Source organism: Aegilops tauschii, chromosome 6 (genome assembly GCF_002575655.3).
Source record: "Aegilops tauschii subsp. strangulata cultivar AL8/78 chromosome 6, Aet v6.0, whole genome shotgun sequence".
In the NCBI taxonomy this organism is placed as follows: domain Eukaryota; kingdom Viridiplantae; phylum Streptophyta; class Magnoliopsida; order Poales; family Poaceae; genus Aegilops; species Aegilops tauschii.
Genome location: NC_053040.3, coordinates 335,102,282 through 335,124,888, shown reverse-complemented (window position 1 = coordinate 335,124,888; position 22,607 = coordinate 335,102,282). Strand labels below are relative to the sequence as shown.

Sequence of the window (22,607 nt, the reverse complement as noted above, 5' to 3'; positions counted from 1 at the left end):
TCAAGTATCTAGCACGACAGAGATGGTATCGCGGTCAAGCTTCAAATCATCAAACGAGGCACCAACGTCGAGCAGCTCCTCAAAGCTCTGTGCAGCCAGCCTCATGATCCGGAAGGCCTGCTCCGTCCCTGTCTGTTCAAGTACAACTGATCTGCAGTATGCAAAGAGCACCGCGGTTTTCCGCGTACTGCCAAACTCCTTGGTGACCATGTTACCAGCAGGGAACCGTATCCTCAGCTTGCAGACCGTCTCTCCTTCCATAGGCTGCCCGTCGTCCACCGCAGGTGCCTCTATCTCCTCAACCTTGGGCGCCGGAGCCGCCTCGATCTCGTCAACCTTGGACGCCGGAGCAGGTTGTGCATCAGAGGCAGCGGTGTTAGGCATTGCGGTTGCAGGTTCTTGTGCAGCAGGGGTTTCACCGCTTTCGAGCGTTGCCGTTCTTCGGACTATCTTGGGTTTGGACGTCAAGCTGGGCTTCGACTCAGTGAACTTGCCAATGCTTGTCAGGAAATCGTCGGGCTGCTGGACAAGGCCGCACCACTTATCGAGCAACTGCCCCGTGACAGGGTCGAGGACGAGCACGGCTGGAAGCTGATCATGATGGACATTGTAGTAGCAGCACACCTTGAGCCCCTCGTCGCCTTTCCGCCCCCCTCTTCTCCAGAAGCAAGAAGATGAAGTTGTCCTTGATCACCTGGACGACCACCTCGTTCGACCACAGGTCCCGGTTGTGTTGCTGCGACTTGAAGTCGCCGCTTGACTGTAGGTTCACCAGCAGCCACCGGACGTTGCTCGCCGCGTGTGCTTTGGCGTCGTGGAAGCTTCCACCGAACATGATCTCGTACGGAGGCCGGAACAGCTCTTCCAGCGTCTTGTTGGTCTGGCCCGGTTGCCCCTCCAGTGCCTCCATGCGGCCGTCGTTGCTGTCAGTTTCCGCCGCCTCCAAGTAGGCGCCGTCGTCGCTGTAGTACTCCGACTCCGTGCCGTGGTACTCGTCCTCCGCCTGCATGTCACCGTACCCGTCGTCTTCTTCCATCGCCTCATTGCCCTCTTTCCTGTTATCTTCTTCTTCGGCCACCTTGTTTCGTTCGTCATGGTCGCTCATGTTGATTTCTTCGGTTTCCTTTGAGCCGGTGTCACCATCAGATCCCCACCCGGTCGCGGTCATGTCAGGCATAAATGTATATTCCATCGGCGCCGGACGATCGACAGACCATGGAGACGGCGGCGCCCTGTCAGCGTAGAAGTTGCCGTTGCCGTACAGCGTGGCGGGGATGGGATCGCGCACCCTGCCGTCGGGCATCGTTTCAGAGCGGGCAGCGACGGGAGCGGTGTCACCGTCAGATTCCCACCCGGTCGCGGGTATGTCAGGCATAGATGCATATTCCATCGGCGCCGGACGCTGGACAGACCAGGGAGATGGCCGAACCCTGTCGGCGCTCCATATGGACGTCGCGGCGCGGGCGGTGCTGGAACCGGCAGCGTACAAGTTGTTGGCGTTGCCGTACAGGGTGGCGGAGCGGGCGGTGATGGGATCGCGCACCATGTCGTCGTGCATCGTTTCGGAGCGGGCGGCGACGGGGGGATCGGGCGCGGGGTCGGCGCCGCCGGTGGTGAAGTAGCGGTTGATGGCGGCCTCCAGTTGCCAGCCACTGAAAGCAAGGTGACGCTCGGCGATCGCCCGTGACTCGCAGGCCGTGACCTCCATGAAGGAGTCCACGACTGCCTCTCGTAGGATGCCGTCCTCCATCTTGGGCGTGATCGAGCGGCGCGGTTCTCCGGCAGATGACTATCTAGCTAGGGCTCCCCGGTTGGTTTGTTTGGTATACCGTGATTGCGCGCAGCCCTGCCTTTATATTGATCGCGATCGACCTGCCGAGGCCGAGTACAAGTAGAAGACGGTCGCAGATCTTCCGCCCGGATTTCCTGTTGGCGCAATTGTTAACCCTCCCAGTAATATTCGGAGTTATGTTAAAAAAAACAGTAATATTCGGAGTTAGTTTTTCTTTTGAGTGAAATATTCCGGGTTAGTTTGTGCTGGCGTGAGACCGCATTGCTGACGCTTGACCTTGTGGGCTTTCCCATATTTCAGACTATATCGGGCCCCCAGCCTGTAAAGAGGTTCTATTTAGTCGATTTAAAAAACATTCATGTTTTTTTATATGAACACGAACTAGAAAGATGTTCATGGATATAAAAATGTTCCCCATTTTAACAGAAGTAGTCTTGAAACTAAAAAAATGTTTGTGAACTTTTAAAAAGTCATGAACGTAGAAAATATTCAGAAATTCTAAAATAAGACTTGTAAGTTTTAAAACAATATAATGAACTTTTAGAAATGTATATTTAGGCCATTTTTAATTAATTTATTTTTTGACCTTCCTAATGCTCCAAGGTTGGTCTATAAGAGTTTGAAGAGAACAGTAAGTTTCGCTTCGGCAATCCATGGAGGCAGCACCCCCTAGCTCCAGTAACCAACACCACAACATTAGATAAGGACTTTCCTTGTTTGCCCAAGGTGGGGCGAGCTGTTGGTGGAGGTCTAGAGGAAATGTTGGAGACGCGGTCACCAACCATCGAGGCAGTCACACAAACTTCTGACTATCATGTGGCCCCTCCTCCACTAATCCCAAGAGATATGGGAGCCCCTCTCTAGGGGCTCGCCCTTTCCAGTCTTTAAGCTTATCGTGGATAAGGATGGTCCTGAGGTGACTTTGACAATTGGTTAGGATGCGTCGGATTGGCTAGGGAAATCTGCTAGAGACTTGGCGAATGATTCTTGGACCCAGTAACACGAGCGTGCTTCACTTTTTTTTGTGGTTTACCTCCCTCGGGATGCTCAGGAGGTGGGGCCATTGGGTCTGAACAATGCATATGCAAATCCGGGGAATGTGACTGCTCTAGACCATGCTCAGGAGGTGGGGCCACCAGATGCAAACCATGCAGATGCCATTCATGCCAACATGACTGAGCCAGACCAAGCCTGGCCGATGGATTCGCACGTAGGGCTTAACCGGGACATAAATATCATGGAGTCGACATGCACGACATCTTCGGTTGAGGGCATGACTGCTCAAGAGGTGGTGGCTTACACCAAACATATGTGGTTCTGCTCCAACATTGTGAAGAAGTTAGCATCTCCATTTCTCCATGAAGTACATGCATCCTGACTTCATCCTAATAATGAGCCTTTAACCCCACAGTATAGTTTTAGAGTGGCAGACTGACCAAGTGATCAGAGCTCCATCAAGGCTACTCCTGCTGAAAACGTTCTACTACGTGCCTTGGGTCTTACTGCTGATGACCTGGTGCCGGATGAGATTGTGATGTCGCTTGAAACTGCATCGGTATTTCCCCAAAGAGGAAGAGATGATGCAGTAAATCTACGGTAGGTATTTCCCTCAGTTATGAAACCAACGTTATCAATCCAGTAGGAGAACCAAGCAACACCATGTAAATGGTACCTGCACACAAAGAACAAATACTTGCAACCCGACGCGTAAGAGGGGTTGTCAATCCCTCCATGGTAAAAAAGATAGATAAATTTGTGGTAGATTGGATAAATAACTCTTGATAAAAAGCGAAATAAAATACGCAATAAAAAAGTGCATAAATGTATTTTTGGGTTTTTGGAATAATAGATCTGAAAATAAAAGCGAATAAAAATAGATCTCAAGGCAAATATGATAAATAATAGATTTCACTAGTGGCTTCTCTCGAGAAATAGCACACGGTGGGTAAACAAATTACTGTCGGGCAATTGATAGAAGATCGAATAATTATGACGATATCCAAGGCAATGGTCAATATATAGGCATCACGTCCAAGATTAGTAGACCGACTCCTGCCTGCATCTACTACTATTACTCCACACATCGACCGGTATCCAGCATGCATCTAGTGTATTAAGTTCATGGAGAAACGGAGTAATGCAATAAGAATGATGACATGATGTAGACGAGATCTATTCATGTAGGAATAGCCCCCATCTTGTTATCCTTAATAGCAAAGATACATGTCTTGCTACCCCTTCTATCACTGGGAAAAAACACCGCAAGATCGAGCCCATCACAAAGCACCTCTTCCCATGGCAAGAAAAATCGATCTAGTTGGCCTAACTAAACCAAAGATTCGAACAAGAAATACGAGGCTATAAATAGTCATGCATATAAGAGATCAAATAAGACTCAAATAATATTCATGGTTATAGATCTGATCATAAACTCAAAGTTCATCGGATCCCAACGATCACACCGCAAAAAGAGTTACATCAAATAGATCTCCAAGAGACCATTGTATTGAGAATCAAAAGAGATAGAGGAAGCCATCTAGCTACTGCCTACAGACCCTTAGGTCTATGATGGACTACTCACGCATCATCGGAGAGGCACCAATGAGGATGATGAACCCCTTCGTGATGGTGTTAGATTGTATCTCGTGGTTTTGGAACTTGCGGCGGCTGGAATTGTGTTTCGTCGACTCCCCTGGGGTTTCTGGAATATTTGGGAATTTATAGGGCGAAGAGGCGGTGCAGGGGGACTACGTGGGGGGCACAACCCCCCTGGGCGTGCCTGGGCTCCTAGGCGTGCCTTGGTGGGTTGTGCTCCCCACGGGCCTCCCCTTTGGTACTTTCTTGGCCCACAAGGTGTCTTCTGGTCCAGAAAAAATCTTCAAAAAGTTCCGCTGCGTTTGGACTCCGTTTGATACTGATATTCCGCGAAGTAAAAACAAGCAAAAACAGCAACTGGCACTAGGCACTATGTTAATAGGTTAGTCCCAAAAAACGATATAAAGTTGCTATAAAATTAATATAAAACATCCAAAAATGATAATATAACATCATGGAACAATAAAAAGTTATAGATACGTTTGTAGGATCGAAAGTATGTCTAGAGGGGGGTGATTAGACTACTTGACCAAATAAAAATCTAGCATTTTCCCAATTTTAAGTCTTGGCAGATTTTAGCAACTTTAGAACAAGTCAAGCAATCAACCTACACATGCAAGTCTAAGAGTATAGCAGCGGAATGTAAAACATTTGCATATAAAGGTAAAGGGTGGAGTTTGGAGGGAGCAAATGCAATGCAGACACGGAGATTTTTTCCCGTGGTTCCGATAGGTGGTGCTATCGTACATCCACGTTGATGGAGACTTCAACCCACGAAGGGTAATGGCTGCGCGAGTCCACGGAGGGCTCCACCCACGAAGGGTCCACGAAGAAGCAACCTAGTCTATCCCACCATGGCTATCGCCCACGAAGGACTTGTCTCACTAGGGTAGATCTTCACGAAGTAGGCGATCTCCTTGCCCGTACAAACTCCTTGGTTCAACTCCACAATCTTGACGGAGGCTCCCAAGTGACACCTAACCAATCTAGGAGACACCACTCTCCAAAAGTTAATAGATGGTGTGTTGATGATGAACTCCTTGCTCTTGTGCTTCAAATGATAGTCTCCCCAACACTCAACTCTCTCTCACATATTTGGATTTGGTGGAAAGATGATTTGAGTGGAAAGCAACTTGGAGAAGGCTAGAGATCAAGATTTATGTGGTTGGAATGGAATATCTTGATCTCAACACATGAGTAGGTGGTTCTCTCTCAGAAAATGTATGTTGGAAGTGTAGGCATGTTCTGATGGCTCTCTCCACGAATGAAGAGTGGGTGGAGGGGTATATATAGCCTCCACACAAAAACTAACCGTTACACACAATTCACCAAACTCGGTGGGACCGAATCAGAAAACTCGGTTAGACCGATTTAGTTCAAAATGTGAACGTTAGGTTTTTCGGTGGGACCGACATGTCAACTCGATGGGACCGATTTCATTAGGGTTAGGTGATACGTCTCCAACGTATCTGTAATTTTTGATTGTTCCTGAAGGAAATATGCCCTAGAGGCAATAATAAAGTATTATTTATTTCCTTATATCATGATAAATGTTTATTATTCATGCTAGAATTGTATTAACCGGAAACATAATACATGTGTGAATACATAGACAAACAGTGTGTCACTAGTATGCCTCTACTTGACTAGCTCGTTAATCAAAGATGGTTATGTTTCCTAGCCATAGACATGAGTTGTCATTTGATTAACGGGATCACCTCATTAGGAGAATGACGTGATTGACTTGACCCATTCCGTTAGCTTAGCACCCGATCGTTTAGTATGTTGCTATTGCTTTCTTCATGACTTATACATGTTCCTATGACTATGAGATTATGCAACTCCCGTTTACCGGAGGAACACTTTGTGTGCTACCAAACGTCACAACGTAAATGGGTGATTATAAAGGTGCTCTACAGGTGTCTCCAAAGGTACTTGTTGGGTTGGCGTATTTCGAGATTAGGATTTGTCACTCCGATTGTCGGAGAGGTATCTCTGGGCCCACTCGGTAATGCACATCACTATAAGCCTTGCAAGCATTGTGACTAATGAGTTAGTTGCGGGATGATGTATTACGGAATGAGTAAAGAGACTTGCCGGTAACGAGATTGAACTAGGTATCGAGATACCGACGATCGAATCTCGGGCAAGTAACATACCGATGACAAAGGGAACAACGTATGTTGTTATGCGGTCTGACCGATAAAGATCTTCGTAGAATATGTAGGAACCAATATGAGCATCCAGGTTCCGCTATTGGTTATTGACCGGAGAGGTGTCTCGGTCATGTCTACATAGTTCTCGAACCCGTAGGGTCCGCATGCTTAAAGTTACGATGACAGTTATATTATGAGTTTATATGTTTTGATGTACCGAAGGTTGTTCGGAGTCCCAGATGTGATCACAGACATGACGAGGAGTCTCGAAATGGTCGAGACATAAAGATTGATATATTGGACGACTATATTCGGACACCGGAAGTGTTCCGGAGAAGTTTCGGATAAAACCGGAGTGCCGGAGGGGTTACCGGAACCCCCCGGGGAAGTATTGGGCCTTAGTGGGCCTTGAGGGGAGAGAGAGGGCAACAGCCAGGAGGTGGCGCGCCCCCTCCCATGAGGAGTCCGAATTGGACTAGGGGAGGGGCGCGGCCCCTCTTTCCCTCTCCCTCTCCCTCTCTTTCCTTCCCCCCTCTCTTCCTAGTTGGACTAGGAAAGGGGAGTCCTACTCCTACTAGGAGGAGGACTCCCCCCCTCTCTTTGGCGCGCCCAAGGGCAGCCGGCCTCCCCCTTGCTCCTTTATATACGGGGGCAGGGGGGCACCTCTACACACAATTGATATACGATATTTTAGCCGTGTGCGGTGCCTCCCTCCACCATATTACACCTCGATAATATCATTGCGGAGCTTAGGCGAAGCCCTGCGTCCGTAGAACATCATCATCGTCACCACGCCGTCGTGCTGACAAAACTCTCCCTCAACACTCGGCTGGATCGGAGTTCGAGGGACGTCATTGAGCTGAACGTGTGCTGAACTCGGAGGTGCCGTGCGTTCGGTACTTGATCGGTCGGATCGTGAAGACGTACGACTACATCAACCGCGTTGTGATAACGCTTCCGCTTATGGTCTACGAGGGTACGTGGACAACACTCTCCCCTCTCGTTGCTATGCATCACCATGATCTTGCGTGTGCGTAGGAATTTTTTTGAAATTACTACGTTCCCCAACAGTGGCATCCGAGCCTGGTTTTATGCGTTGATGCTATGCACGAGTAGAACACAAGTGAGTTGTGGGCGATATAAGTCATACTGCTTACCAGCATGTCATACTTTGGTTCAGCGGTATTGTGAGATGAAGCGGCCCGGACCGACATTACGCGTACGCTTATGCGAGACTGGTTTCACCGTTGGGAGCACTCGTTGCTTAAAGGTGACTGGCGGGTGTCTGTCTCTCTCACTTTAGTTGAACCGAGTGTGGCTACGCCCGGTCCTTGCGAAGATTAAAACATCACCAACTTGACAAACTATCGTTGTGGTTTTGATGCGTAGGTAAGAACGGTTCTTGCTAAGCCCATAGCAGCCACGTAAAACTTGCAACAACCAAGTAGAGGACGTCTAACTTGTTTTTGCAGGGCATGTTGTGATGTGATATGGTCAAGACATGATGCTATATTTTATTGTATGAGATGATCATGTTTTGTAACCGAGTTATCGGCAACTGGCAGGAGCCATATGGTTGTCGCTTTATTGTATGCAATGCAATCGCCATGTAATTGTTTTACTTTATCACTAAGCGGTAGCGATAGTCGTAAAAGCAATAAGTTGGCGAGACGACAACGATACTACGATGGAGATCAAGGTGTCGCGCCGGTGATGATGGTGATCATGACGGTGCTTCAGAGATGGAGATCACAAGCACGGTGCTTCGGAGATGGAGATCACAAGTACAAGATGATGATGGCCATATCATATCACTTATATTGATTGCATGTGATGTTAATCTTTTATGCATCTTATCTTGCTTTGATTGACGGTAGCACTATAAGATGATCTCTCACTAAAGTTTCAAGATAAAAGTGTTCTCCCTGAGTATGCACCGTTGCGAAAGTTCTTCATGCTGAGACACCACGTGATGGTCGGGTGTGATAGGCTCTACGTTCAAATACAACGGGTGCAAAACAGTTGCACACGCGGAATACTCAGGTTAAACTTGACGAGCCTAGCATATGCAGATATGGCCTCGGAACACGGAGACCGAAAGGTCGAGCGTGAATCATAGAGTAGATATGATCAACATAGTGATGTTCACCATTGAAACTACTCCATCTCACGTGATGATCGGACATGGTTTAGTTGATTTGGATCACATAATCACTTAGATGATTAGAGGGATGTCTATCTAAGTGGGAGTTCTTAAGTAATATGATTAATTGAACTGAATTTATCATGAACTTAGTACCTGATAGTATCTTGCTTGTCTATGTTAATTGTAGATAAATGGCCCGTGTCATTGTTCCGTTGAATTTTAATGCGTTCCTTGAGAAAGCTAAGTTGAAAGATGATGGTAGCAATTACACGGACTGGGTCCGTAACTTGAGGATTATCCTCATTGCTGCACAGAAGAATTACGTCCTAGAAGCACCGCTAGGTGCCAGGCCTCCTGCAAGAGCAACGCCAGAAGTTATGAACATCTGGCAGAGCAAAGCTGATGACTACTCAATAGTTCAGTGTGCCATGCTTTACGGCTTAGAACCGGGTCTTCAACGACGTTTTGAACGTCATGGAGCATATGAGATGTTCCAGGAGTTGAACTTAATATTTCAAGCAAATGCCCGGATTGAGAGATATGAAGTCTCCAATAAGTTCTATAGCTGCAAGATGGAAGAGAATAGTTTTGTCAGTGAGCATATACTCAAAATGTCTGGGTATAATAATCACTTGATTCAACTGGCAGTTAATCTTCCGGATGATAGCGTCATTGATAGAATTCTTCAATCACTGCCACCAAGCTACAAGAGCTTCGTGATGAACTATAACATGCAAGGGATGGATAAGACAATTCCCGAGCTCTTCGCAATGCTAAAGGCAGCGGAGGTAGAAATCAAAAAGGAGCATCAAGTGTTGATGGTCAGTAAAACCACTAGTTTCAAGAAAAAGGGCAAAGGGAAGAAGAAGGGGAACTTCAAGAAGAACAGCAAGCAAGTTGCTGTCCAGGAGAAGAAATCCAAGTCTGGACCTAAGCCTGAAACTGAGTGCTTCTACTACAAGCAGACTGGTCACTGGAAGCGGAACTGCCCCAAGTATTTGGCGAAAAAGAAGGATGGCAAGGTTAACAAAGGTATATGTGATATACATGTTATTGATGTGTACCTTACTAATACTCGCAGTAGCACCTGGGTATTTGATACTGGTTCTGTTGCTAATATTTGCAACTCGAAACAGGGGCTACGGATTAAGCGAAGATTGGCTAAGGACGAGGTGACGATGCGCGTGGGAAATGGTTCCAAAGTCGATGTGATCGCCGTCGGCACGCTACCTCTACATCTACCTTCAGGATTAGTTTTAGACCTAAATAATTGTTATTTGGTGCCAGCGTTGAGCATGAACATTATATCTGGATCTTGTTTAATGCCAGACGGTTATTCATTTAAATCAGAGTATAATGGTTGTTCTATTTATATGAATAATATCTTTTATGGTCATGCACCCTTGAAGAGTGGTCTATTTTTAATGAATCTCGATAGTAGTGATACACATATTCATAATATCGAAGCCAAAAGATGCAGAGTTGATAATGACAGTGCAACTTATTTGTGGCACTGCCGTTTGGGTCATATCGGTGTAAAGCGCATGAAGAAACTCCATACTGATGGACTTTTGGAATAACTTGATTATGAATCACTTGGTACTTGCGAACCGTGCCTCATGGGCAAGATGACCAAAACACCGTTCTCCGGAACTATGGAGAGAGCAACAGATTTGTTGGAAATCATACATACAGATGTATGTGGTCCGATGAATATTGAGGCTCGTGGCGGATATCGTTATTTTCTCACCTTCACAGATGATTTGAGCAGATATGGGTATATCTACTTAATGAAACATAAGTCTGAAACATTTGAAAAGTTCAAAGAATTTCAGAGTGAAGTTGAAAATCATCGTAACAAGAAAATAAAATTCCTACGATCTGATCGTGGAGGAGAATATTTGAGTTACGAGTTTGGCCTACATTTGAAACAATGCGGAATAGTTTCGCAACTCACGCCACCCGGAACACCACAGCGTAATGGTGTGTCCGAACGTCGTAATCGTACTTTATTAGATATGGTGCGATCTATGATGTCTCTTACTGATTTACCGCTATCGTTTTGGGGTTATGCTTTAGAGACGGCTGCATTCACTCTAAATAGGACACCATCGAAATCCGTTGAGACGACGCCTTATGAACTATGGTTTGGCAAGAAACCAAAGTTGTCGTATCTTAAAGTTTGGGGTTGCGATGCTTATGTGAAGAAACTTCAACCTGATAAGCTCGAACCTAAATCGGAGAAATGTGTCTTCATAGGATACCCAAAGGAGACTGTTGGGTACACCTTCTATCACAGATCCGAAGGCAAGATATTCGTTGCTAAGAATGGATCCTTTCTAGAGAAGGAGTTTCTCTCGAAAGAAGTGAGTGGGAGGAAAGTAGAACTTGATGAGGTAACTGTACCTGCTCCCTTATTGGAAAGTAGATCATCACAGAAATCAGTTTCTGCGACACCTACACCAATTAGTGAGGAAGTTAATGATAATGACCATGAAACTTCAGATCAAGTTATTACTGAACCTCGTAGGTCAACTAGATCAAGATCCGCACCAGAGTGGTACGGTAATCCTATTCTGGAGGTTATGTTACTAGACCATGACGAACCTACGAACTACGAAGAAGGGATGGTGAGCCCAGATTCCGCAAAATGGCTTGAAGCCATGAAATCCGAGATGGGATCCATGTATGAGAACAAAGTATGGACTTTGGTTGACTTGCCCGATGGTCGGCAAGCCATTGAAAATAAATGGATCTTTAAGAAGAAAACTGACGCTGATGGTAATGTTACTGTCTATAAAGCTCGACTTGTTGCGAAAGGTTTTCGACAAGTTCAAGGGATTGACTACGATGAGACCTTCTCACCCGTAGCGATGCTTAAGTCTGTCCGAATCATGTTAGCAATTGCCGCATTTTATGATTATGAAATTTGGCAAATGGATGTAAAAACTGCATTCCTGAATGGATTTCTGGAAGAAGAGTTGTATATGATGCAACCGGAAGGTTTTGTCGATCCAAAGGGAGCTAACAAAGTGTGCAAGCTCCAGCGATCCATTTATGGACTGGTGCAAGCCTCTCGGAGTTGGAATAAACGCTTTGATAGTGTGATCAAAGCATTTGCTTTTATACAGACTTTTGGAGAAGCCTGTATTTACAAGAAAGTGAGTGGGAGCTCAATAGCATTTCTGATATTATATGTGGATGACATATTGCTGATTGGAAATGATATAGAATTTCTGGATAGCATAAAGGGATACTTGAATAAGAGTTTTTCAATGAAAGACCTCGGTGAAGCTGCATATATATTAGGCATTAAGATCTATAGAGATAGATCAAGACACTTAATTGGACTTTCACAAAGCACATACCTTGACAAAGTTTTGAAGAAGTTCAGAATGGATCAAGCAAAGAAAGGGTTCTTGCCTGTACTACAAGGTGTGACATTGAGCAAGACTCAATGCCCGACCACTGCAGAAGATAGAGAGAAGATGAAAGATGTTCCCTATGCTTCAGCCATAGGCTCTATCATGTATGCAATGCTGTGTACCAGACCTGATGTGTGCCTTGCTATAAGTTTAGCAGGGAGGTACCAAAGTAATCCAGGAGTGGATCACTGGACAGCGGTCAAGAACATCCTGAAATACCTGAAAAGGACTAAGGATATGTTTCTCATTTATGGAGGTGACAAAGAGCTCATCGTAAGTGGTTACGTTGATGCAAGCTTTGACACCGATCCGGACGATTCTAAATCGCAAACCGGATATGTATTTACATTGAACGGTGGAGCTGTCAGTTGGTGCAGTTCTAAGCAAAGTGTCGTGGCGGGATCTACGTGTGAAGCGGAGTACATAGCTGCTTCGGAAGCAGCAAATGAAGGAGTTCATATCCGATCTAGGTGTCATACCTAGTGCATCGGGACCAATGAAAATCTTTTGTGACAGTACTGGTGCAATTGCCTTAGCAAAGGAATCCAGATTTCACAAGAGAACCAAGCACATCAAAAGACGCTTCAATTCCATCCGGGATTTAGTCCAGGTGGGAGACATAGAAATTTGCAAGATACATACAGATCTGAATGATGCAGACCCGTTGACTAAGCCTCTTCCACGAGCGAAACATGATCAGCACCAAGACTCCATGGGTGTTAGAATCATTACTGTGTAATCTAGATTAGTGACTCTAGTGCAAGTGGGAGACTGAAGGAAATATACCCTAGAGGCAATAATAAAGTATTATTTATTTCCTTATATCATGATAAATGTTTATTATTCATGCTAGAATTGTATTAACCGGAAACATAATACATGTGTGAATACATAGACAAACAGTGTGTCACTAGTATGCCTCTACTTGACTAGCTCGTTAATCAAAGATGGTTATGTTTCCTAGCCATAGACATGAGTTGTCATTTGATTAACGGGATCACCTCATTTGGAGAATGACGTGATTGACTTGACCCATTCCGTTAGCTTAGCACCCGATCGTTTAGTATGTTGCTATTGCTTTCTTCATGACTTATACATGTTCGTATGATTATGAGATTATGCAACTCCCGTTTACCGGAGGAACACTTTGTGTGCTACCAAACGTCACAACGTAAATGGGTGATTATGAAGGTGCTCTACAGGTGTCTCCAAAGGTACTTGTTGGGTTGGCGTATTTCGAGATTAGGATTTGTCACTCCGATTGTCGGAGAGGTATCTCTGGGCCCACTCGGTAATGCACATCACTATAAGCCTTGCAAGCATTGTGACTAATGAGTTAGTTGCGGGATGATGTATTACGGAACGAGTAAAGAGACTTGCCGGTAACGAGATTGAACTAGGTATCGAGATACCGACGATCGAATCTCGGGCAAGTAACATACCGATGACAAAGGGAACAACGTATGTTGTTATGCGGTCTGACCGATAAAGATCTTCGTAGAATATGTAGGAACCAATATGAGCATCCAGGTTCCGCTATTGGTTATTGACCGGAGAGGTGTCTCGGTCATGTCTACATAGTTCTCGAACCCGTAGGGTCCGCACGCTTAAAGTTACGATGACAGTTATATTATGAGTTTATATGTTTTGATGTACCGAAGGTTGTTCGGAGTCCCGGATGTGATCACGGACATGACGAGGAGTCTCGAAATGGTCGAGACATAAAGATTGATATATTGGACGACTATATTCGGACACCGGAAGTGTTCCGGAGAAGTTTCGGATAAAACCGGAGTGCCGGAGGGGTTACCGGAACCCCCCGGGGAAGTATTGGGCCTTAGTGGGCCTTGAGGGGAGAGAGAGGGCAGCAGCCAGGAGGTGGCGCGCCCCCTCCCATGAGGAGTCCGAATTGGACTAGGGGAGGGGGGCGCGGCCCCTCTTTCCCTCTCCCTCTCCCTCTCTTTCCTTCCCCCCTCTCTTCCTAGTTGGACTAGGAAAGGGGAGTCCTACTCCTACTAGGAGGAGGACTCCCCCCCTCTCTTTGGCGCGCCCAAGGGCAGCCGGCCTCCCCCTTGCTCCTTTATATACGGGGGCAGGGGCACCTCTACACACAACTGATATACGATATTTTAGCCGTGTGCGGTGCCCCCCTCCACCATATTACACCTCGATAATATCGTTGCGGAGCTTAGGCGAAGCCCTGCGTCGGTAGAACATCATCATCGTCACCACGCCGTCGTGCTGACAAAACTCTCCCTCAACACTCGGCTGGATCGGAGTTCGAGGGACGTCATCGAGCTGAACGTGTGCTGAACTCGGAGGTGCCGTGCGTTCGGTACTTGATCGGTCGGATCGTGAAGACGTACGACTACATCAACCGCGTTGTGATAACGCTTCCGCTTTCGGTCTACGAGGGTACGTGGACAACACTCTCCCCTCTCGTTGCTATGCATCACCATGATCTTGCGTGTGCGTAGGAATTTTTTTGAAATTACTACGTTCCCCAACAGTTCCATGCTATATTATATTCTGTTTTGGATGATTAATGGGCTTTATTATACACTTCTATATTATCTTTGGGACTAACCTATTAACCGGAGGCCCAGCCTAGATTGCTGTTTTTTGCCTATTTCAGTGTTTCGAAGGAAAAGGATATCAAACGGAGTCCAAACGGAATGAAACCTTCGGGAACGTGATTTTCGGAACAAACGTGATCCAGATGACTTGGAGTCTATGTAAAGCAATCAACGAGGAGAGCACGAGGCAGGGGGCGCGCCCACCTCCCCCAGGCGCGCCCTCCACCCTCGTGGGGCCCACGTTGCTCCACCGACGTACTTCTTCCTCCTATATATACCTACGTACCACCAAACCATCAGATACGGAGCCAAAACCCTATTTCCAGCGCCGCAACCTTCTGTACCCGTGAGATCCCATCTTGGGGCCTTTTCCGGCGCTCCGCCGGAGGGGGCATTGATCACGGAGGGCTTCTACATCAACACCATAGCCTCTCCAATGATGTGGGAGTAGTTTACCTCAGACCTTCGGGTCCATAGTTATTAGCTAGATGGCTTCTTCTCTCTCTTTGGATCTCAATACAAAGTTCTCCTCGATTCTCTTGGAGATCTATTTGATGTAACTCTTCTTTTGCGGTGTGTTTGTCGAGATCCGATGAATTGTGGGTTTATGATCAAGTTTATCTATGAACAATATTTGAATCTCCTCTGAATTATTTTATGTATGATTGGTTATCTTTGCAAGTCTCTTCGAATTATCAGTTTGGTTTGGCCTACTAGATTGATCTTGCTTGCAATGGGATAAGTGCTTAGCTTTGGGTTCAATCTTGCGGTGCTCGATCCCAGTGACAGAAGGGGAAACGACACGTATTGTACTGTTGCCATCGAGGATAAAAAGATGGGGTTTATATCATATTGCATGACTTTATCCCTCTACATCATGTCATCTTACTTAAAGCATTACTCTGTTCTTATGAACTTAATACTCTAGATGCATGCTGGATAGCGGTCGATGTGTGGAGGAATAGTAGTAGATGCAGAATCGTTTCGGTCTACTTGCCGCAGACGTGATGCCTATATACATGATCATACATAGATATTCTCATAACTATGCTCAATTCTATCAATTGCTCGATAGTAATTCGTTTACCCACCGTAATACTTATGCTCTTGAGAGAAGCCACTAGTGAAACCTATGGCCCCCGGGTCTATTTTCCATCATATTAATCTCCCGACAACAAGCTATTTCTGGCGCCGTTTATTTTGCTTTCTTTACTTTTAGTCTTTATCATAAAAATACCAAAAATATTATCTTATCATCTCTATCAGATCTCACTCTCGTAAGTGACCGTGAAGGGATTGACAACCCCTTTATCGCGTTGGTTGCGAGGTTCTTATTTGTTTGTGTAGGTGCGTCGGACTCGAGCGTGGTCTCCTATTGGATTGATACCTTGGTTCTCAAAAACTGAGGGAAATACTTACGCTACTTTACTGCATCACCCTTTCCTCTTCAAGGGAAAACCAACGCAGTGCTCAAGAGGTAGCATTAGGGCATAACGTAATCTCGGTGAGGCCGATTACACAGACTCGGTGGGACCGACTTTAGTAATAAGCTAACCAGAGAGTTGGTCAGGCAAACTCGGTGGGACCGATTCGCTCATTTCGGTGAGACCGAAAAGTTATGAAAGGGAAACAGAGAGTTTGCATTGCGAACTCGGTGGGACCGATTGCTCATCTCGGTTGGGCCGAAATGTTACGAAGGGAAACAGAGAGTTTGCAATCCCATCTCGGTGAGACCGAGATCCCTATCGGTGAGACCGAAGTGACTAGGGTTTCTGGCAGTGGCTATGTCAAATGAACTCGGTGGCGCCGGATAAATCAAATCGGTAGGGCCGAGTTTGACTTTTGGTTTGGGACATATGTGGATATGAGAAAGTGGTTGAGGGCTTTTGGAGCTTATCACTAAGCATTTTGAGCAAGCAAGCCATTAAGTAACACCTCATCCCTTTTAATAGTATTGGCTTTTTCTATGGACTCAATGTGATCTTGGATCACTAAAATGAAAATGTAAAGTCTTGAGCTTGAGCCAATGTGTGTCCTTAGCAGTTTGAGGGGTCCACATTCTTAATCCATGCCATGCCAAACATTGAACTTCCTAAAATAGTCATCTTGAAGAAGCATTAGTTTAATGAGCTATATGTTGTTAGTGATTACCAAAACCACCCAGGGATAGTTGCACTTTCAATCTCCCCCTTTTTGGTAATTGATGACAACATATAGATCAAAGCTTTGAAAAATGATAATAAAAATTGCATAAAGTAAATAGATAGGCCCTTCGCAGAGGGAAGTAGGGATTTGTAGAGGTGCCAGAGCTCAAAGCTTAAATTGAGAGATAATTTTTTAGAGACATACTTTTCCTGTCAACATAAAGCATGCACTCATCACCAAGCAAAGCGAATGATCATATAGGGATAGAAAATATAGTATCATCCAAGCAAACATTAAAGTATGATATGATCAAACACATGATCATACAAGTATCTCACACACAAACATAAAGTATCAAACGAGCACACACAAAAGTATCAACCAAATAGCAAGAAAAACAAAGAGGCAACACTCTCTCTCGAAGCCTATGATCTATACATTTCTCCCCTTTGGCAACAAGTTACCAAAAAGTTCAAAAATGCATAGTGTTATGCGTCTCTCAGGCTTGATCTTCGGGAGGTGGTGTAGAGAGGACTCCAAGGACGAAGGCATCAGTGGATGTTGTTGGAGCTGGTGGAGTGGCAACTGGAGGTGGCATTGAAGCTGTTGCTGCTGGTGCTGAAGTAGTTGCTCTGGTGTGAGGTACTGGCACTGCAGCAGGCCTCTGACCTCTGGGCACTCTCTGAAAAGATTCTTTAGTAGCCTTCCCTTTCTTCTCCTCCGCTTCCTCCTGGAGTTGCTCAACAGCTGTCTGTATCTCAGTTACTTTCAGATCAAGATCATAAAAGTTGTTCTCAATGATCCTTTCCAAGCTCTCCTGATTCTGAGTTAGGGTGGCCAAGCCCTTCTCAATCCTCAAAGTTTTCTGAATCAGATAAGCTAGCTGATCTTGTTTGCTCTTTAAGAACACTTGAGATGCCTCCTCAACACTTGGCATCTTTGCAGCTTTTTCTGCCTTTGCCTTTGCTCTCTTCTCTTGTCCTTGCTCTGAAGTAGGATCACCCTCATTCATCACAACTGTGTTGTCTTCAAATTTTGGTCTCAAAGGTAAATGCTCCTTGTCCAACAAATAAGTGCATGTGCCCATCTTGGAGTTGATGAGCACCTGAATATGTGGAGTATACCCACAAGATCTCTTCTGATAAGCTGCTGTCCTTTTGATTGTTTCAACAATCAAGCTCATGACCTTGAATTTCTGAGGCACATCAATTGTCTGCAGCAAGTTGATTGAATGGCCTCTGATCATCTTGTGATCTCCAGATTTGGGCAACAAAGTATGCCTCAAGATAGTGTTGATTGTGGCTAGACCAGACAACAAGTAATGCACAGATCCAAACTTGTGTGTCTCCAAAGCTTTGTCTGGGATCTCCTTGTACATGTTTGCCATAGAGTTGTGGTCTTTCTTCTTCTTGGCATACACATCCAAATCATCCTCATGCTCTTCAGGGGCTTTTATCAACTTGGCTCATTCATCAACAGTTGACTGGTACCTTGTACCTTCAGACATCCATACAATCCTGCCATCTGGATATAAATGAGTAGTGGAGTAGAATTGCATGATGAGTTCATCATTCCATTTTGTCAACTTTTGACCAACAAACTTGTCAACTCCACAAGCTTTGAAGCTTTCATGCACACCTAGAAAATAGTCTTCATTCTCATCAATGAATTCCCAATCAACCCACTTCATATCATAGACTATAGGTTTCTTGTCCAACAGAATGGTCTCATAGAAATCTTGTTGTTCTTTGGTGTTGAACCTTTAGTCCACAACAGTCTTCCTTCTCACAGCATAGGGATCAGATTGTCTCCAAAGTCTTAGACATGCATCCTTCCTGATGCTCATATCCTCTGCCACTGGATGAGTGTCATTATGGTCTGGAATCTTTGGTTTCAGTTTCCTCAGCACTTGGGCTTTAGCATCTTCTTCTTCAACTTCAGGCACTAGCGCCTTGTTCTTCTCTTCAGCTGGATCTTCCTGGTGCTTCTCTTGGGCTTAGAAGGCTTCTGATCTTGATCAGTAGCTTTGGGGGCAGTTTTGGGCTTTGAAGGAGCAGCCCCTGACTTGATAGCATCCCCCATAAGCTTTTGGGACTTGGGTGCTGGTGCAGCTATTGGGGAACGCAATATTTCAAAAAAATTACCTACGATCACGCAAGTTCTATCTATGTGATGCATAGCAACGAGCGGGAGAGTGTGTCCACGTACCCTCGTGGACCGAAAGTGGAAGTGTTAAGTAACGCGGTTGACGTAGTCGAACGTCTTCGCGATCCAACCGATCAAGTACCGAACGCACGGCACCTCCGCGATCTGCACACGTTCAGCTCGGTGCCGTCCCTCGTAATCTTGATCCAGCTAAGGCCGAGGGAGAGTTTCGTCAGCACGACGGCGTGATGACGGTGATGATGAAGTTACCGACGCAAAGCTTCGCCTAAGCACTACAACGATATGACCGAGGTGAAAATCTGTGGAGGGGGGCACCGCACACGGCTAAGACAACTGTCAACTTGTGTGTCTATGGGGTGCCCCCCTCCCCCGTATATAAAGGAGTGGAGGAGGGGAGGGTCGGCCCTCTCTATGGCACGCCCAAGGGGGGGGAGTCCTACTCCCAGTAGGAGTAGGTTTCCCCCCTTCCCTATTTGGAGTAGGAGAAGAAGGAAGAGGGCGAGAGAGAGAAGGAAAGGGGGGGCCGGGCCCCCACCCCAATTAGGATTGGGCTTGGGGGGGCGCCCTCCACCTGGCCGCCTCCTCCTCTCTTCCACTAAGGCCCAATAAGGCCCATTGCCTCCCCCGGGGGGGGGGGGGTTCCGGTAACCTCCCGGTACTCCGAAAAATGCCCGAACTCATCCGGAACCATTCCGGTGTCCAAACATAGCCTTCCAATATATCGATCTTTATGTCTCGACCATTCCGAGACTCCTCGTCATGTCCTGGATCACATCCGGGACTCCGAACTACCTTCGGTACATCAAAACACATAAACTCATAATACCGATCGTCGACGTTAAGCGTGCTGTCCCTACGGGTTCGAGAACTATGTAGACATGACCGAGACTCATCTCCAGTCAATAACCAATGGCGGAACCTGGATGATCATATTGGTTCCTACATATTCTACGAAGATCTTTATCGGTCAAACCGCATAACAACATACGTTGTTCCCTTTGTCATCGGTATGTTACTTGCCCGAGATTAGATCGTCGGTATCATCATACCTAGTTCAATCTCGTTACCAGCAAGTCTCTTTACTCATTCCGTAATGCATCATCCCGTAACTAACACATTAGTCACATTGCTTGCAAGGCTTATAGTGATGTGCATTACTGAGAGGGCCCAGAGATACCTCTCGGACAATCGGAGTGACAAATCCTATCTCGATCTATGCCAACTCAACAAACACCATCAGAGACACCTGTAGAGCATCTTTATAATCACCCAGTTACATTGTGATGTTTGATAGCACACTGATACGTCTCCAACGTATCTATAATTTTTGATTGTTCCATGCTATTATTGAAGGAAATATGCTCTAGAGGCAATAATAAAGTTATTATTTATTTCCTTATATCATGATAAATGTATATTATTCATGCTAGAATTGTATTAACCGGAAACATAATACTTGTGTGAATACATAGACAAACAAAGTGTCACTAGTATGCCTCTACTTGACTAGCTCATTGATCAAAGATGTTTATGTTTCCTAGCCATTGACATGAGTTGTCATTTGATTAACGGGATCACATCATTAGGAGAATGATGTGATTGACTTGACCCATTCCGTTAGCTTAGCACTCGATCGTTTAGTATGTTGCTATTGCTTTCTTCATGACTTATACATGTTCCTATGACTATGAGATTATGCAACTCCCATTTACCGGAGGAACACTTTGTGTGCTACCAAACGTCACAACGTAACTGGGTGATTATAAAGGTGCTCTACAAGTGTCTCCGAAGGTACTTGTTGGGTTGGCGTATTTCGAGATTAGGATTTGTCACTCCGATTGTCGGAGAGGTATCTCTGGGCCCTCTCGGTAATGCACATCACTTAAGCCTTGCAAGTATTGCAACTAATGAGTTTGTTGCGAGATGATGTATTACAGAACGAGTGAAGAGACTTGCCGGTAATGATATTGAACTAGGTATTGAGATACCGACGATCGAATCTCGGGCTAGTAACATACCGATGACAAAGGGAACAACGTATGTTGTTATGCGGTCTGACCGATAAAGATCTTCGTAGAATATGTGGGAGCCAATATGAGCATCCAGGTTCCGCTATTGGTTATTGACCGGAGACGTGTCTCGGTCATGTCTACATAATTCTCGAACCCGAAGGGTCCGCACACTTTACGTTTCGATGACAGTTATATTATGAGTTTATATGTTTTGATGTACGAAGGTTGTTCGGAGTCCCGGATGTGATCACGGACATGACGAGGAGTCTCGAAATGGTCGAGACATAAAGATTGATATATTGGAAGCCTATGTTTGGATATCGGAAGTGTTCCGGGTGAAATCGGGATTTTACCGGAGTACCGGGAGGTTACCGGAACCCCCCGACAACATAATGGGCCTTAGTGGGCCTAGGTGGAAGAGAGAAGAGGCGGCTAGGGCTGGGCCGCGCGCCCCTCCCCCCTAGTCCGAATAGGACAAGGAGAAGGGGGCGGCGCCCCCCTTCCTTCTTCTCCCTCTTCTCTTTCCCCCCTCCCAAGTCCTAATCCAACTAGGAAAAGGGGGGAGTCCTACTCTCGGTGGGAGTAGGACTCCTCCTGGCGCGCCCCAAGGCTGGCCGCACCTCCCCCCCTTTGCTCCTTTATATACGGGGGCAGGGGGCACCCCATGGACACAACAATTGATCGTTTGATCTTTTAGCCGTGTGCGGTGCCCCCCTCCACAATAATCCACCTCGATAATATCATAGCGGTGCTTAGGCGAAGCCCTGCATCGGTAGAACATCATCATCGTCACCACGCCGTCGTGCTGACGAAACTCTCCCTCAATAATCGACTGGATCGGAGTTCGAGGGACGTCATCGAGCAAAACGTGTGCTGAACTCGGAGGTGCCGTACGTTCGGTACTTGATCGGTCGGATCGTGAAGACGTACGACTACATCAACCGTGTTGTGTTAACGCTTCCGCTTTCATTCTACGAGGGTACGTGGACAACACTCTGCCCTCTCGTTGCTATGCATCACCATGATCTTGCGTGTGCGTAGGAATTTTTTTGAAATTACTACGTTCCCCAACAGTGGCATCCGAGCCTGGTTTTATGCGTAGATGTCATATGCACGAGTAGAACACATGTGAGTTGTGGGCGATATAAGTCATACTGCTTACCAGCATGTCATACTTTGGTTCGGCGGTATTGTTGGATGAAGTGGCCCGGACCGACATTACGCGTACGCTTACGCGAGACTGGTTCTTCCGACGTGCTTTGCACAGAGGTGGCTGGCGGGTGTCGGTTTCTCCAACTTTAGTTGAACCGAGTGTGGCTACGCCCGGTCCTTGCGAAGGTTAAAACAGCACCAACTTGACAAACTATCGTTGTGGTTTTGATGCGTAGGTAAGAACGGTTCTTGCTAAGCCCGTAGCAGCCACGTAAAACTTGCAACAACAAAGTAGAGGACGTCTAACTTGTTTTTGCAGGGCATGTTGTGATGTGATATGGTCAAGACATGATGCTAAATTTTATTGTATGAGATGATCATGTTTTGTAACCGAGTTATCGGCAACTGGCAGGAGCCATATGGTTGTCGCTTTATTGTATGC

At 46.0% G+C, this 22,607-nt stretch overlaps 1 pseudogene; it reads right to left on the bottom strand.

The window, feature by feature from the left end:
* On the bottom strand, positions 1-1,750 carry LOC109753832 (uncharacterized; annotated as a pseudogene).
* Between the last annotated feature and the right edge of the window lie 20,857 nt (positions 1,751-22,607).